Source organism: Aethalodelphis obliquidens, unplaced genomic scaffold, assembly GCF_003676395.1.
Source record: "Aethalodelphis obliquidens isolate GAN/ISIS:26980383/991018 unplaced genomic scaffold, ASM367639v1 scaffold51, whole genome shotgun sequence".
Lineage (NCBI taxonomy): Eukaryota > Metazoa > Chordata > Mammalia > Artiodactyla > Delphinidae > Aethalodelphis > Aethalodelphis obliquidens.
In genome coordinates this window covers 734,585-747,466 of record NW_020837995.1, presented here as the reverse complement: position 1 = coordinate 747,466, position 12,882 = coordinate 734,585, and the positions used below count along the sequence as shown (strand labels likewise).

At 45.5% G+C, this 12,882-nt stretch overlaps 4 non-coding genes across 4 annotated transcripts; 1 reads left to right on the top strand and 3 right to left on the bottom strand.

Moving 5' to 3' along the window:
- Positions 1-7,338: 7,338 nt before the first annotated feature.
- Positions 7,339-7,410, bottom strand: TRNAP-AGG (transfer RNA proline (anticodon AGG)). Its single transcript has one exon. It is a non-coding gene; the product is annotated as a tRNA-Pro (tRNA).
- Positions 7,411-8,320: 910 nt separating this feature from the next.
- TRNAL-AAG (transfer RNA leucine (anticodon AAG)) lies at positions 8,321-8,402 on the top strand. Its single transcript has one exon. It is a non-coding gene; the product is annotated as a tRNA-Leu (tRNA).
- Positions 8,403-11,834: 3,432 nt separating this feature from the next.
- On the bottom strand, positions 11,835-11,906 carry TRNAP-AGG (transfer RNA proline (anticodon AGG)). Its single transcript has one exon. It is a non-coding gene; the product is annotated as a tRNA-Pro (tRNA).
- A 328-nt stretch (positions 11,907-12,234) lies between these two features.
- Positions 12,235-12,307, bottom strand: TRNAT-UGU (transfer RNA threonine (anticodon UGU)). Its single transcript has one exon. It is a non-coding gene; the product is annotated as a tRNA-Thr (tRNA).
- Between the last annotated feature and the right edge of the window lie 575 nt (positions 12,308-12,882).

Here is a 12,882-nt window from a genome sequence, read left to right as displayed (position 1 = left end):
TTTTTGTCACCTACTGTAAGGAACTTTTATCATTCACATGTTATTCCATTCAATGCATGTTTATTGAACACCTACCTATGCCAGACACTATTCTAGACACTTGGGACACATCAGTGAAAAGACAAAGATCCCTATCCCCCAACTGACTCTAAATCAATCCCTGAATATGAAAGTTGATAATTAAAATATAAGAATTGCACATTTATTCTGCCTAGCCCATAGGAACTATATTTCAGGGTAACCAAAGAGCTTTCATGTGGTAAGGGAAAGTTCTTCTTTAGAGAAGAATAATAACTAATAGATATGAAAAGAATGATAAAATTTTTAAAAGTCGCCATTTTATAATCATTTATGAAATTATTAAGTCAGGCAAAATGTATTTGGTAGGTCGTAAAACCATTAGGAGAGAGGCTTATGGGAAACTTTGCAATGGAAGAGCTGGATGCCACCACCTAGGTATTCAGAGAAGTGAAAAGCTAGTTAGTATGTGCCTTTTAATATGATGCCATAGGAAGTACACGGCATTGTTCAGGAAGTATCCTTGCCAAACAATTGAATCTAAATTAATTAAGCCCTAGATTTAACTTCCAGTGTATAGGAAATAAAGGGGAATGAGGCACATGTTAAATAATACCTCAAGGAGGCAATAAAACAAATCCAGATGGTGAGACATTCTGCAAGATACCCAACAAGTTTTTCAATTGGTAAGTGGCACGGAAACAAAGAGGGAGAAACTGTTATAGATGGAAAGAATCTTCAGATTTGGAATCTTACTGGAATTTATTTATTTATTTTTTTTGGCGGTACGCGGGCCTCTCACTGTTGTGGCCTCTCCCGTTGTGGAGCACAGGCTCTGGACGCGCAGGCTCAGCGGCCATGGTACACGGGCCCAGCCGCTCCGCGACATGTGGGATCTTCCCGGACCGGGGCACGAACCCGTGTCCCCTGCATCGGCAGGCGGACTCTCAGCCACTGCGCCACCAGGGAAACCCTCAGCACCACTCTTAAGACAGAAGTTTGGAAGTACCTCTGGGTTGAGATCTGCTCTCCTTCCTCCCTGTTCAGTTTCAATAAGAAGCCCCCCAAACTATCTTCATCTACTACCCTGGTGTGGACAACAGTCAGAAGATAGATAGCCCAAGCTTCTTTCTAACCTTGGAAGTGGAGCTTGCCCATGAGGAAATTCATGCTGGTTCCCACAAACTCTCAGGCATTCGATGTAAGCCCATGTGTCAAGAAATATCTCTGACTGCCGTGCAAAGGGCATGGGACTTTATCCGTTCCTCCAGGAATCCTTCTTTGAATTAACAACCTCCATCTTCTCCTTGAGTCTCCATATGAAGCCTTCCTTCAAGCTTCCTGTACACAACTTAGCATTAGTGATTACTGTGTGGTAATGGCAAAGGGTGTATTTGGCTCCTGTTCCCTGTCCCAGTGTGTCACTGGAGAGCCAGAACGATGTACTTGCTTGCACTAGCACGCTGCCTGGTACTCACAGGAGATCAAAAAAGGGTAAAGGAGTTTAGATCTTTTTCTTTTGCCACTAACTAGCTGTGTGATCTTGGGAAAGCCCTGTCACTTCTCAGAGTCCCAGTTCCTTTATCTCTAAAATGGGGGTGGTAGAAAAGAATGAAGGAAGAATTTGACTATCTACCTTTCTGCTGTCACAAATGAAGGCTTTGAACTACATTTAAATGACCTCAGTGACTATCCTCTTAAGATGACGATTCTCTGGCTACCACTTCTATTTCCCCCCACCTCCCTAAATCAGAGAGACACCTCCCTAAATCAAAAACACTAACTATTGCAAAAAAAAAAAAAAAAGGCAGGAAGCATCCCTGTTCTGGGGGAGTTGATTGGCTACCCTTGGCACCTGCAGAGCTGTTGGCTAGACAAGATGTTAATAGCAAGAGTCATGCAATACCTTCACAAGGCGCTCTGGGCGCTCTTCCAGCTGCCCTCCCACTACCTCCCTGTCTCTGTCCAGGTGAGGTAGACAGACTGGAGCTTGCATATATCCAAGAACGAGCTGCTCCTGATTTGGGCAGGACATGTTCTGAATCAGAGGCTGTCATCAACCTCAGCCTTGCAGGTACAGCCCCAGGCTATTCACACAGGAGGAGGGAGGTCCTGTACTCCCTTGGGGGCAAACCAAGCCTTTTCTCTCTCTGTGTGTGTGTGTGTGTGTGTGTGTGTGTGTGTGATTTTACTTGTATTCCACAAATGACAGCCACCAGGTGATAGGCCAGGAGAGGTCAGGTTGAAGGGAGGTTGACGTAACCATATCAAACAGCTGCTTGGTAGGCCCTTCAGTTTCCCACTTCTGAGAATGCTTTGATCATAGCATACCTGGCTTCTTATGTGTGTCCCCAGGCTGAGCCCTCAACAGTTTCCTTTGAATCCTCATCGAGTAAGGAGCATTAACCCAGCTTTCCCCTACAGCACCTCCAAGCACATTCACGGCTGTCCTGCCATTCCCAGCTCTGCTCTCCTCTTGGGGGCCAGTTCCAGCTTCCCTGAAAATCAGATAAGATTCCTTGAAAGCAGATGAATGAATGATGGCTAATCAGCAAATAATCACCAAGGCCCTAAAGAACCCAGATGCAATAAAAATAAGCAAACAGGGCTTCCCTGGTGGCGCAGTGGTTGAGAGTCCGCCTGCTGATGCAGGGGACACGGGTTCGTGCCCCAGTCCAGGAAGATCCCACATGCCGCGGAGCGGCTGGGCCCGTGAGCCATGGCCGCTGAGCCTGCGCGTCCGGAGCCTGTGCTCCGCAACGGGAGAGGCCACAGCAGTGAGAGGCCCGCGTACTGCAAAAAAAAGCAAACAATCAAAACCAAAAATAAAACCCACCACCAACAAAAAAAACACCCTTCCTTTTCAGAAGTCTCCAGCTAGAACAAAATGAGCAGTGGTCTGGGAGTCATGAAAGCGAGGTTCCTATCTTCATACCGACTTTGCCACTAACTAGCTCTGTGACCCTGACCTGCATTCCACGGGCCTCACTGACCTCCTTTGAAGTGGCTCTGGGAGCTGGCAGAGTTGGTGGAATGCACAAGATAAAAACAGAGAACAATTTTAGAGTGGATAACACACATTCGGTCGTAACCTTCCCTGATGCAGGGCTCTGTGCTTGCTTATTAGAAAGCTGAAATGGGGGTCCCCATGGCTTTTTGTGCAAACCCTACTATATCACAGTAATCTTTGTAAAACACAAATCTAGTTCTGTGCCTGTGCTCTCCACCCACACACCCACCTAAATGGTGTCAATAGCTTTTCATAAATCTTTTTTTTTTCCATAAGTCTTAAAATAATGACCACAGTCCCTACCGCTGTCTACCAGGCCTTGCAAGGGAGCCTCACCCAAACCACCCTTCCTCTCTCTGTCTATCTCCTTACACTCCCCTTTTCAGTCCCCTGAACTCATCAGGCTTCCTCCCAACTCAAGGTTTTAACACCTAGTTTCCTCATTATGTTCCTTACTCCATTCACCCCTCCCCATTCTACCTGCTTAAATCCTGTGTGTGCCTCCTTTCCTTAGACAAGCCTTCCCAGAAACCCCAGGGGAAGTGAACAGCCTCTGTTTTGCTTGTGTCACACTCTGTACTTTTCCTTTGTGGCCCTTATCACTAGCATAATAAACTAACTGTATTTCTTGGTTTTTGAAAAACTATTTGATTGTTTCATGAGGGCAGAAACCACATCTGTCTGGTTCCCTGAAGTAATCTCTGCTCCAAGCATAGTGCCTGGAATACAACAAATGTTCAACAAATGTTTGCTCAAAAACTACTCTTTATATACTGATTGAATGGAAGAATCCATGAGTAAATGTCCTAAAAGAACTAGATTTTATTCTTTAACAATAGTATCGAAAAGCTATCCTTTGCAAAACTTAACAATCCTTTTTGATACTTTTGGTGGGACCCTGTAGCACCATATGGACATAAGATCAGAAAGATCAATAAAAGGAAAGAAAAATGTTGATTCACTTCTACTTGAAGACTTTAAATCTGTGATTGTCACTCTTAACTCTCACCTTTAGCTGTTGAAAGCAACTCAAGGGTTTTGCTAGTGGATGCTAGCTGTTTTCTGCTTTCCCTCTATAGCCATGGGACGCCATCTACTTTAATAAGTAGTTCAGCTTAATCCCGTGAACACCATCTCCCTGGACAATAACACAGCTCTCTCCGCTATAAGTTCCACCTGCCTATAATGCACATGGAAGGATGAGCAAAAAGTAATGAAGTCCCTAGGAATGAATTTTTAATCTGCAAGACCTTAAAGGGAAGACCCGTGGTAATATTTGGTTTGTCCACAAGGGGGCAGATTTCAACTTGCACTCATAGCTCCTGAGAGCAGCAGAGACACTTTGCCTATTCACATGTACTTTGTGACCATCAACAGCTTTTCACCCCATTTCATATACTCCTGCCGGCATTCTCCCCACATGTGAGCAATGTCTCCTTGGGACTCATACTCAGAGTGACCCCTCATCACAAAACCTGGTCAAGTGAAGTTGATGAAGTCCTGCTGGGTTATATACCTCCTTCCCTAACCTTTTTCCTCTCCTCCGCAGTCTCCCTTTCATGGACTTTTGTTCCTCATCTTGTTAAGTCACTTGTTTTACACACTCTTACAGAATGGCTAAATGCAACCCTACAGAGTGACCTCAAAACACTATCTGGTTCAGAATTTGCCCAAAGCCATGGAAGCCTGAAGCAGCCCTGTACTTCAGCATCTCTGCCTGGAGGAAGTTTGCAACAGAAGTCAACGGTGCTGATGCGCGATTTACAGCGGCGAGAGCCTACTTTGTGCCTTTCTTTACGTCCAGTTGGGAGACCTTTTCAATCCTTCTGTAAAGCATTCACAGGTCCATACTGTGGCCGAGAAGGAGAGCTGCTAGAGGATATATTTCAGGCATGGCCCTCCCTCAGCCTTTCCCAGAGGGTGGCACACACAGTGGATAACCCACACTGCAAGAGCCCTCTGTTCACGTCCCCAGTACCTCCATGCTCCTTATTCCCCTCTGTGTCCAGGATCCGGGATTCCTTTTTGATCTAAAACAGTTCACACAGAGAATTCCCTGACTTCCAGTGGTTAGGACTCTGCTCTGTGGCAATAAATAAATAAATAAGTAAAATAAAACAATTCACACGATTCATTAAACAAATATTTATTGAGTATTTATTAGGTGTTAAGAACTGTTCCAGCCTCTGAACAGGAGGCTTTGGCAGTAAAAACAACAACAACAACAACGATGTCCTGTTCTTGCGGAGCTTCCATTCTAGTGGTTGGGGAGGGAGAATTCAACAAAGCGGGAGCAGCAGCAGAAGTCAGGTGGTGGTACGTGCAAAGAAGAAAATTAAAGTAGAGAAGGGAGAGTAGAGAGCAAAGGGGTGCTATTTCATGCACAGTGGTCAGAGCCATGCAGATATGAAGCGGATAAGATTCAAAGCAGAGAGAAGAGCATGTGCAAAGTTACTGAGGTGGGAATCTCTGAGGAGTACTAGAGGCTAATGTAGTGGGAAGACAGCTGACAAAGGGAGAGACGGTAGGAGATGAGGTCAAAAAAGTGAGGGGAGTCCAAGAAATGGCGAAGTCATGTAGAGATTTTTAAAGCCATGGCAAGGAGTTTTAATATTATATGAAGTGAAATGGAGACGCATCAAAGGATTTTAAGCAGAGCAATGATCAGCTCTGTCCTAGGCTTTAATAGGACAAGTTCATGTGCCCAATGTTAGCACAAGTTCATGTGCCCAATGCACAGTGAGGCCAGACAAACTGAAATGTCGGAGTTTGGAGCAAGAGAAAGGTTTATTGCAGGGCCACGCAAGGAGCTGGCTGGCTCTTGCTCTAAAAAATCCGAGCTCTCTGAAGGGTTTCGGCAAAGGATTTTTGAAAGCCAGGTGAGGGAGTGTGGTCGCAGGGTATGTGATCAGCTCATGCACAGTTCTCTGATTGGCTGATGGTGACGAAACAGAGCGGTGTCACAGGGGTTAACACTATCAGTCCTTAGGCTCCAGGAGGCCTGGGGCTGTGTGCTCATGGTCATCAAGTAGTTAACATCTTCCATTTGGGGGGGGGGGCGGTTTCACATCTGTAAAACAACTCTGGAAACAACTCTGGAAATGTGCATCAAATACTGCTATCTAGGTACTTCAGAGAGGAGCTAAAGCAGAGGACATGGGGGAAGGCCTGTCCCAGGAAGGTCCCATAGGGTCCTACTTGGTTACATCTATGCTATGTTGAGAATAGACACCAGGGCCAACCAGGGAGGCTTGCTAAGGGGCTACTGCACTAGTGCAGGGGAGAGGTCGTTGTGCCTTGGATTACAAAGGTGGTGGAGGAGGTGGTGAGAGGTGTTTGGACTCTGGAAATATTCTAAAAGTACAGCCAACATCATTTGTTACAGGACTGACCGTAGGTTATAAGAGGAAGCACTAAAAGATGATTCCGAGATTATTTGTTTCACAGTTCTTCCATATGTCTGAAGAGGTACTAGAAGTTAAATACTCAGGAGAATAATTAAGAGTGAGGTGAAAAATACCTGTGGTTTCTGGGTCTTGTTCATCAGGTGAGTCAGGGCACATCAGACTGAAATAAGAGGATGTGAACACTGCATACCCAGCAGGTAGGGAGCGAGTAGGGGTGACGGGCATAACCATGTGGGGACCCCATCCTCAAAGACCCCAATGTAATTGGTTCGGTGTTGGACACCGCAGTGAATGGTTACAGGTTAAGCCTCATCTGCAGGCAGGCTTGAGCGTCCCTGTTGAGAAGTTCACTCCCTGGGTGCTGCGTTACCAGCGACTCCCGTACCCTGACGCACACACCCAAGGGCCCTGGAATGTTAGGCTTGACTGAGGGAGGGAGTCCAGGCTTTCTTTGACGAGACACGTCGTCGCACTTGCTGACCTGCGGAGGCCCCAGCACCCAGTGGGCCCCGAGGCTTACAGTGGAGGAAAATTGAGGGTTATGCGAAGCTGTTAATATAAAATACACCTCCCTAAGTCCTGAAGGAACAATTCCTGGCTAATAACAAAAAAACTGCAAAAGAGAAATGATGGTTGATTTTAGAAATAATGATTTCGTAGAAGAAATACTGTATGAAATATACCTAATAACATGTCATTTATCCTCGTGAATTAATAATACAAGGAGCATTGGTCTAGAGATACATATAAATCTGCAATAGTGGATTATAAACTAGTGTTCATGCTGTAATAGTAGCTACATAGGGTGCTTGCTTAATGTGATGGTGTTTAACATCAATAAATCAGAGGCTTTATGGGAGATAAGGTAAAGACCAAGACCAAGACCGCTGGCTAGGAAAAGTAGGGCTCGTCCGGGATTTGAACCCGGGACCTCTCGCACCCTAAGCGAGAATCATACCCCTAGACCAACGAGCCACGCAAGCCACGTTTCCATTTCTAAACTTTAGTATGGAAACTTTTCGCCACGTCCATGGTTGTAAACTCTTCTTTTACCAACTGTGGGCATGGATGACACCTAGTGGAGGAACAAATCACTGCACGCTCTCGTCCAAATTTCCGAATGCAGTGCCACACCTTTTTTAGGAAAAAAGGTTCAGGATCAACATTAATTGCGCTGCATATTTTCGCTTCCGAGTGGGCCAGAGATGCTGCGGGAATGATGGCAGGCAATCTCATCAGGGACAGTCACAGGCTGAGGGGTGATCCCGTGGCACTGGGGAGGGGAGAGGACCCGCGTTCCCAGCAGGGCGTCTCCCTGAACTGTACCGACCTCTCTGCCCGCTGTCGGCCGGAGAGCTGGGCGCAATTCCGGAGACTTCTGGCTTCGGCACATTACTGACCTGTTCCTGGGCTCGGCCAGGCTGGGACGTCTCTGGCCCTGCCTTACATGCTATGGAACTCACCGCCCGGTGAGCTTCCGCGTTTCCTCTGGGAAGATCCAGGCGCCTTCTCTCCGCAGGACCCCAGACTCAGCATCTCAAGTAGCGAAAGCTCTCGCCGTGTGGCGCCCTCCGTGGAGAGCCCGCCCGAGGCCCGAGAGGACCCCGACTCTCCCGGGTGACCAGCCTAGGTAGGCGCTCCGTACCCGTTAGAGCTAACAAAGGTTGTTGGGTCTCTCGAGACTCCCTGCGCTTGTGTAATACGACTCTTTCCATCAATCTCAAGCACTGTGGCTACAAAGAGGAAAGAAAGCACAACAAATCGGGAAGAAAGGGGGAAAAAAGAGATGCGAAGAGCCTCCTAAAAAGATAAATATATGAACCATGTGGCGTGAAGGGGAGGAGAGTGGAGGGTACAGGAAATGCTTCCAGAGTACTCGGTGTAGGGTAGCGTGGCCGAGCGGTCTAAGGCGCTGGATTAAGGCTCCAGTCTCTTCGGGGGCGTGGGTTCGAATCCCACCGCTGCCAGGTGGTTTTTGTAACACTCTTGGGTGTCACAGCCATGAATACGCTGGTCCTGCCACTTAAAGACAGAGTTTATTTACTTTCCTCTCTTGTCCAACCGCTTGTCTATACTTGATAGAGAATCTGGGTTTGCACTGTTTTGCGACTTGTCATGTTTCTGAGTCTTTCATAAGTCAAAGTTCTTTAATGATAGACATTAATACCATCGTAAGGTCATAATAATGCCTTTGAATCCATGGTTTCCCATTGGTAAGGTGCTAGGACTTTAATATAAACCTGTAAGCTTTGCTTTGCCTTTCTTCACTCAGCCAAAGGGCATATTAGGAGCACTTTTATTGTTATTGGCACTGCTCTACTGTTGGGGGGGTACAGAAAAAATGAATAAAACACGATGCCTGCCCGCAAGGGAAGCTCACAAAGCACATTGGAAAAGTAAGCCATACTATTTGAAAACGGTCTCGGAACATTGTAAGACATCATCACGCACAAAACAAAGGCAGCGTAAAGGAAGGCAGTGTAGTGATGTGGTGTGGGTGTGGAAACGCCGGGCTCCGCTGCTGCTGTTAGACCACCAGAGTCCTATTCTCACACTACTAGCTGTGTGGCCTTAGGCAAATTGCTTATCTTCTGCGTGCCTCAGTTTCTTCATGTGTAATATGGAGATTCCTCATGGAAATGTTATAAAACTTAGTTTGCACATGTAAGGTGCTTAGAACAGTTTGGCAATCAAAAAATGTTAAGTGTTTTCATTGCTTAAACACACCTTTTGCCACATTTCAGACCACAGGGCTATCTCTTTCTTTTCTCCCATCTGGGTTGAAATTCCACTAAAGATTAGATAATAAAAGATCAAATTGTCCACAGAAAGCTACAGTAAAAATGTAGAAATGTGAAAGTCCTGTAATTATCAATACAGATATGTGTCATTCTGCTACCCACAGATAAGCAGTTTAGTAGTTTTTTATTGAGGAGAAGCCTGAATTGGGTACTTGGGCCAAAGTGGAGAGACGAAGACCAATTTAGGCTCTCCATTTGTATTGTAAACCAAAACCATGGTTCCTGTCCTTTGGGAAGATTCCAATCTGAGTCTACAAAAGCCAAAAATAAATGCTGTTTAATTGTGGCTTCTGGAAGCCAGCAGGTGCACCCAGGAATATGGTAATATTCATTCATTCATTCATTCATTCATTCATTCATTATTAATCACCTACTATACGTGTACACAGGGCTAAGTGCTGAGGGTACTGCAGCGAGCATAACAAAATCTTTTCTCTTGTGGAGCTTACATCCTAAGAGGGGAGGAAAGAGAAGAAAAAAAGAAATAATTAAATGTATATAAATGTGTCAAGTAGTGATAAATGCTGTGAAGAAAAATAGATTTGTACAGGGGCTAGTGATGATTGGGGTCCATTTTGGAAAGAGTGGTCAAGGAAGATGTCTCTAAAGAGGTGGCGTTTGAGCACAGAAGGAATATCTGAAGGAATAATATTCCAGAAAGAGGAAACAGCAAGTGAAAGATCCATAATAGGAAACAAGGTCCATGTATTTGAGGAATAGTAAGAAGACCAGTGTAGCCAGAAGAACGAGTGAGAAGGAGGAGGAGGGGATTGGAGCCGGGCTCAGAGGGATAGTCAGGGCCAGAACATGCAATGGCAAGATCATGGATTATATTCTATGTGTGAGAAGTTACTGGATGTTTTTGAACTGAAGAGATTTTTTTTTTTGGCTTGTATTTTAATAGGATAATTCTGGCTGCTCTCTAGAGTAGGGAGTAGAGAGGAAGTAGGAAGATGAGTTAGAAGGCTATTGTGGGAGTACAGTCAAAAGATGAAGGAGAGTTTGGACTAGGGTACTAGCAGTGAATGAGTTGGGAAATGGATGAAGGTACACCCAATAGGCTTTGTTGGTAGATTGGATGTAATGTATAGGGGAACTGGATGAATGATGGATCTATTTTCTGAGACATGGATGGTGGTGGAAGGGCAGTTGGAAGAGGAGTGGCAGGAGATCAGGAGTAGTGTTTGAGACATGGTAAATTTCAGATACCTATAACTCATTCATGTGGGGCAAGCAGGTGACTATATGTACAAACCTAGGTCAAGTCTTATGATACAAATTTAAGGATCATCAGTATAGAGACGGCATTTAAAGCCAAATGATTGGATGAGTATATGTAGACTGATCCAAAAAGGAGGACAAGAAGACATCTGTAAATTGACAGTTTGGGAAAGCAGGGGCCAGCAAAAGAGACTAAAAAGTAGCCTCCTGAAATGAGGAGTATAGTATCCCTATGCTGCTGGGAAGTCAAGTATGATGAAGAGTGAGAACTAACCTTTAGATTTGGAAACAAAGTCATTAGAGACCTTGACAAGAGTGATCTCCGTGGAGTGGTGGAGATAAAAGTCTGATTATGATCTTGAAGGACTTGGAGATGCTATGTTTGTATGCTGATGGGAATGATCTTGTACACTGGGAGAAATAGTTGTTGTTAGGGGCTGTAGCAGGGAAGGTTGATTGCAGAAATCAAGCCCTTGAGTAAGGGAGAGCAAAGGGGATTCATCCGATGAGAAAGTGAAGGAGTTGCCTTAAATAGGAGATGAGAAAGATGAGCCTTGAAACAGGAGGGAAGACAGAGAATATGAGTGTGGATGTTGGTGAACTGGCTGCAGGAAGGGGATATAGTTCACTTCTAAAGGAGTTATTCTTTTCTGTAATAGTTATTCACTTAATAAAGAAAGTTGATAAGGGTCCACAAAACATTTTTTAAAAAATTTAGCCTTTAAAATTTGCCTTTGGGGATTTACATTCCCTCCTTTCTCTGCTGCTCTGCTAGAGTTAACAGAATTCGTTCCCTACTCCACAGGAGTGTTTTTTTTTTTTAAAAAAGGGAGGGGGGGGGGGGGGGGGGAGGAGAAAGAAAAGACACGACGCTATATGATAATACATAAAAACTCTTTTAAACGGTAATTATCACACTCATAAAATGGTGATTATGTTAGTATGTTTGAGATCCCAGTTCCCTTGGGGAGGAGGGGCGGGGGGGATGGGGAACAGATCCCCGTATTTAGCACTATTTGACGTTGCCAAGCAGTCTCCCAAACACTATTTTATTTTACTGAATGGGGTCCCTGGAGGTAGGCAGGGAAAGGGAACGTGTTACCATTTCCATTTCACAGCCGATGCACTGAGAGGTCAAGAGACTTACCCGCTCTCGGAACTGCCACGTCCGCCTACCCGCCAGGGAGAGTGGGGAACCGCTTCGTCAGACAGAATTCAATAGATAACTTGGAGCTGTCCCTAACTTTGCTATTTCACATCCTCGGGGGCCTTTGCTCAACTTTTCAAAGCAGAGTAAACAAAATGCTGTAACAGACGTATATTAAATAAGTTGTTTATTAGAAATGAAATACGTTATTTATTAGAAGCAGGAAAACGGGGCTCGTCCGGGATTTGAACCCGGGACCTCTCGCACCCTAAGCGAGAATCATACCCCTAGACCAACGAGCCACGCTTTTCCTGATTTTTAATTCGGCCCCAAGGCTCACTCACGTCACTAGGCGTTTTTCAAAGAAATGTGAATCTGAGAGCCTTCTACTGGCAGGAATGCGTGTTTGTTAAGCCAGCTTGCACAAGCCTCACGCCGCCGAGAGGCATTTATCAGCAGCTATGGTGGATCCAGACCGGGTGAGCAGCAAGGGAATTATTATGCGTCCATTTTGCCTGAACTTCCTCTCAGGCGCTGCCGAGGAGAGGTGGTATCTGCCGAGCACCGCCGCATTGGCACCGTTTTTCGGCCCCTGCCGCTTTGAGGCCTCGGAGGGAAAAATGATCCAGAAGGCCCCAGCGAGATTTGAACTCGCGACCCCTGGTTTACAAGACCAGTGCTCTAACCCCTGAGCTATGGAGCCTTCGCCCGGGGTGTTAGTTTCTATCTTCCATATTATAGATGTATTCAGTACGCCTGGCATCTGTCAAATGAAATAGAATTTTGACCCAGGCAAAAATCCAAGACATTCTACAAAACTGAAAATTTTCCGTGTCCTGTCAACCTCTCGAAAAGGCTCCACTTGGAGCAGAGCCACTACTAGACTGTCTTCTAGTCCCTTATCTTGATACTCTGCTGAGACATCGACGTCTGCGCCTCTGGTGCCCAGAAAGGATGCATAATACAAGAACTCTAGATACCTGGGCACACGGGAAACCCACCTGAGAATTAAGAGGCGCATATAGAGGTTATCTGATGGGCAGGGAGGTTATGGTGCACTCTCTTCCCTTAATATAGCGGTAAAATCTGCGGAGAAGGTGAGAAGAGGTTTACCACGTGGTTTTGTCCTTTCTGAACAGAGCCCCAGACCCTTGTTTGTGTATTGGAATTAATACCTCTCTCTCAAACAAAGGTCCAGGGTTAGGAGCAAGCAGGGAAAAGACGTGCTGGGGAGGAAGATTTTAATCCTTCCTTAAAGACATATGGATTTACATATAT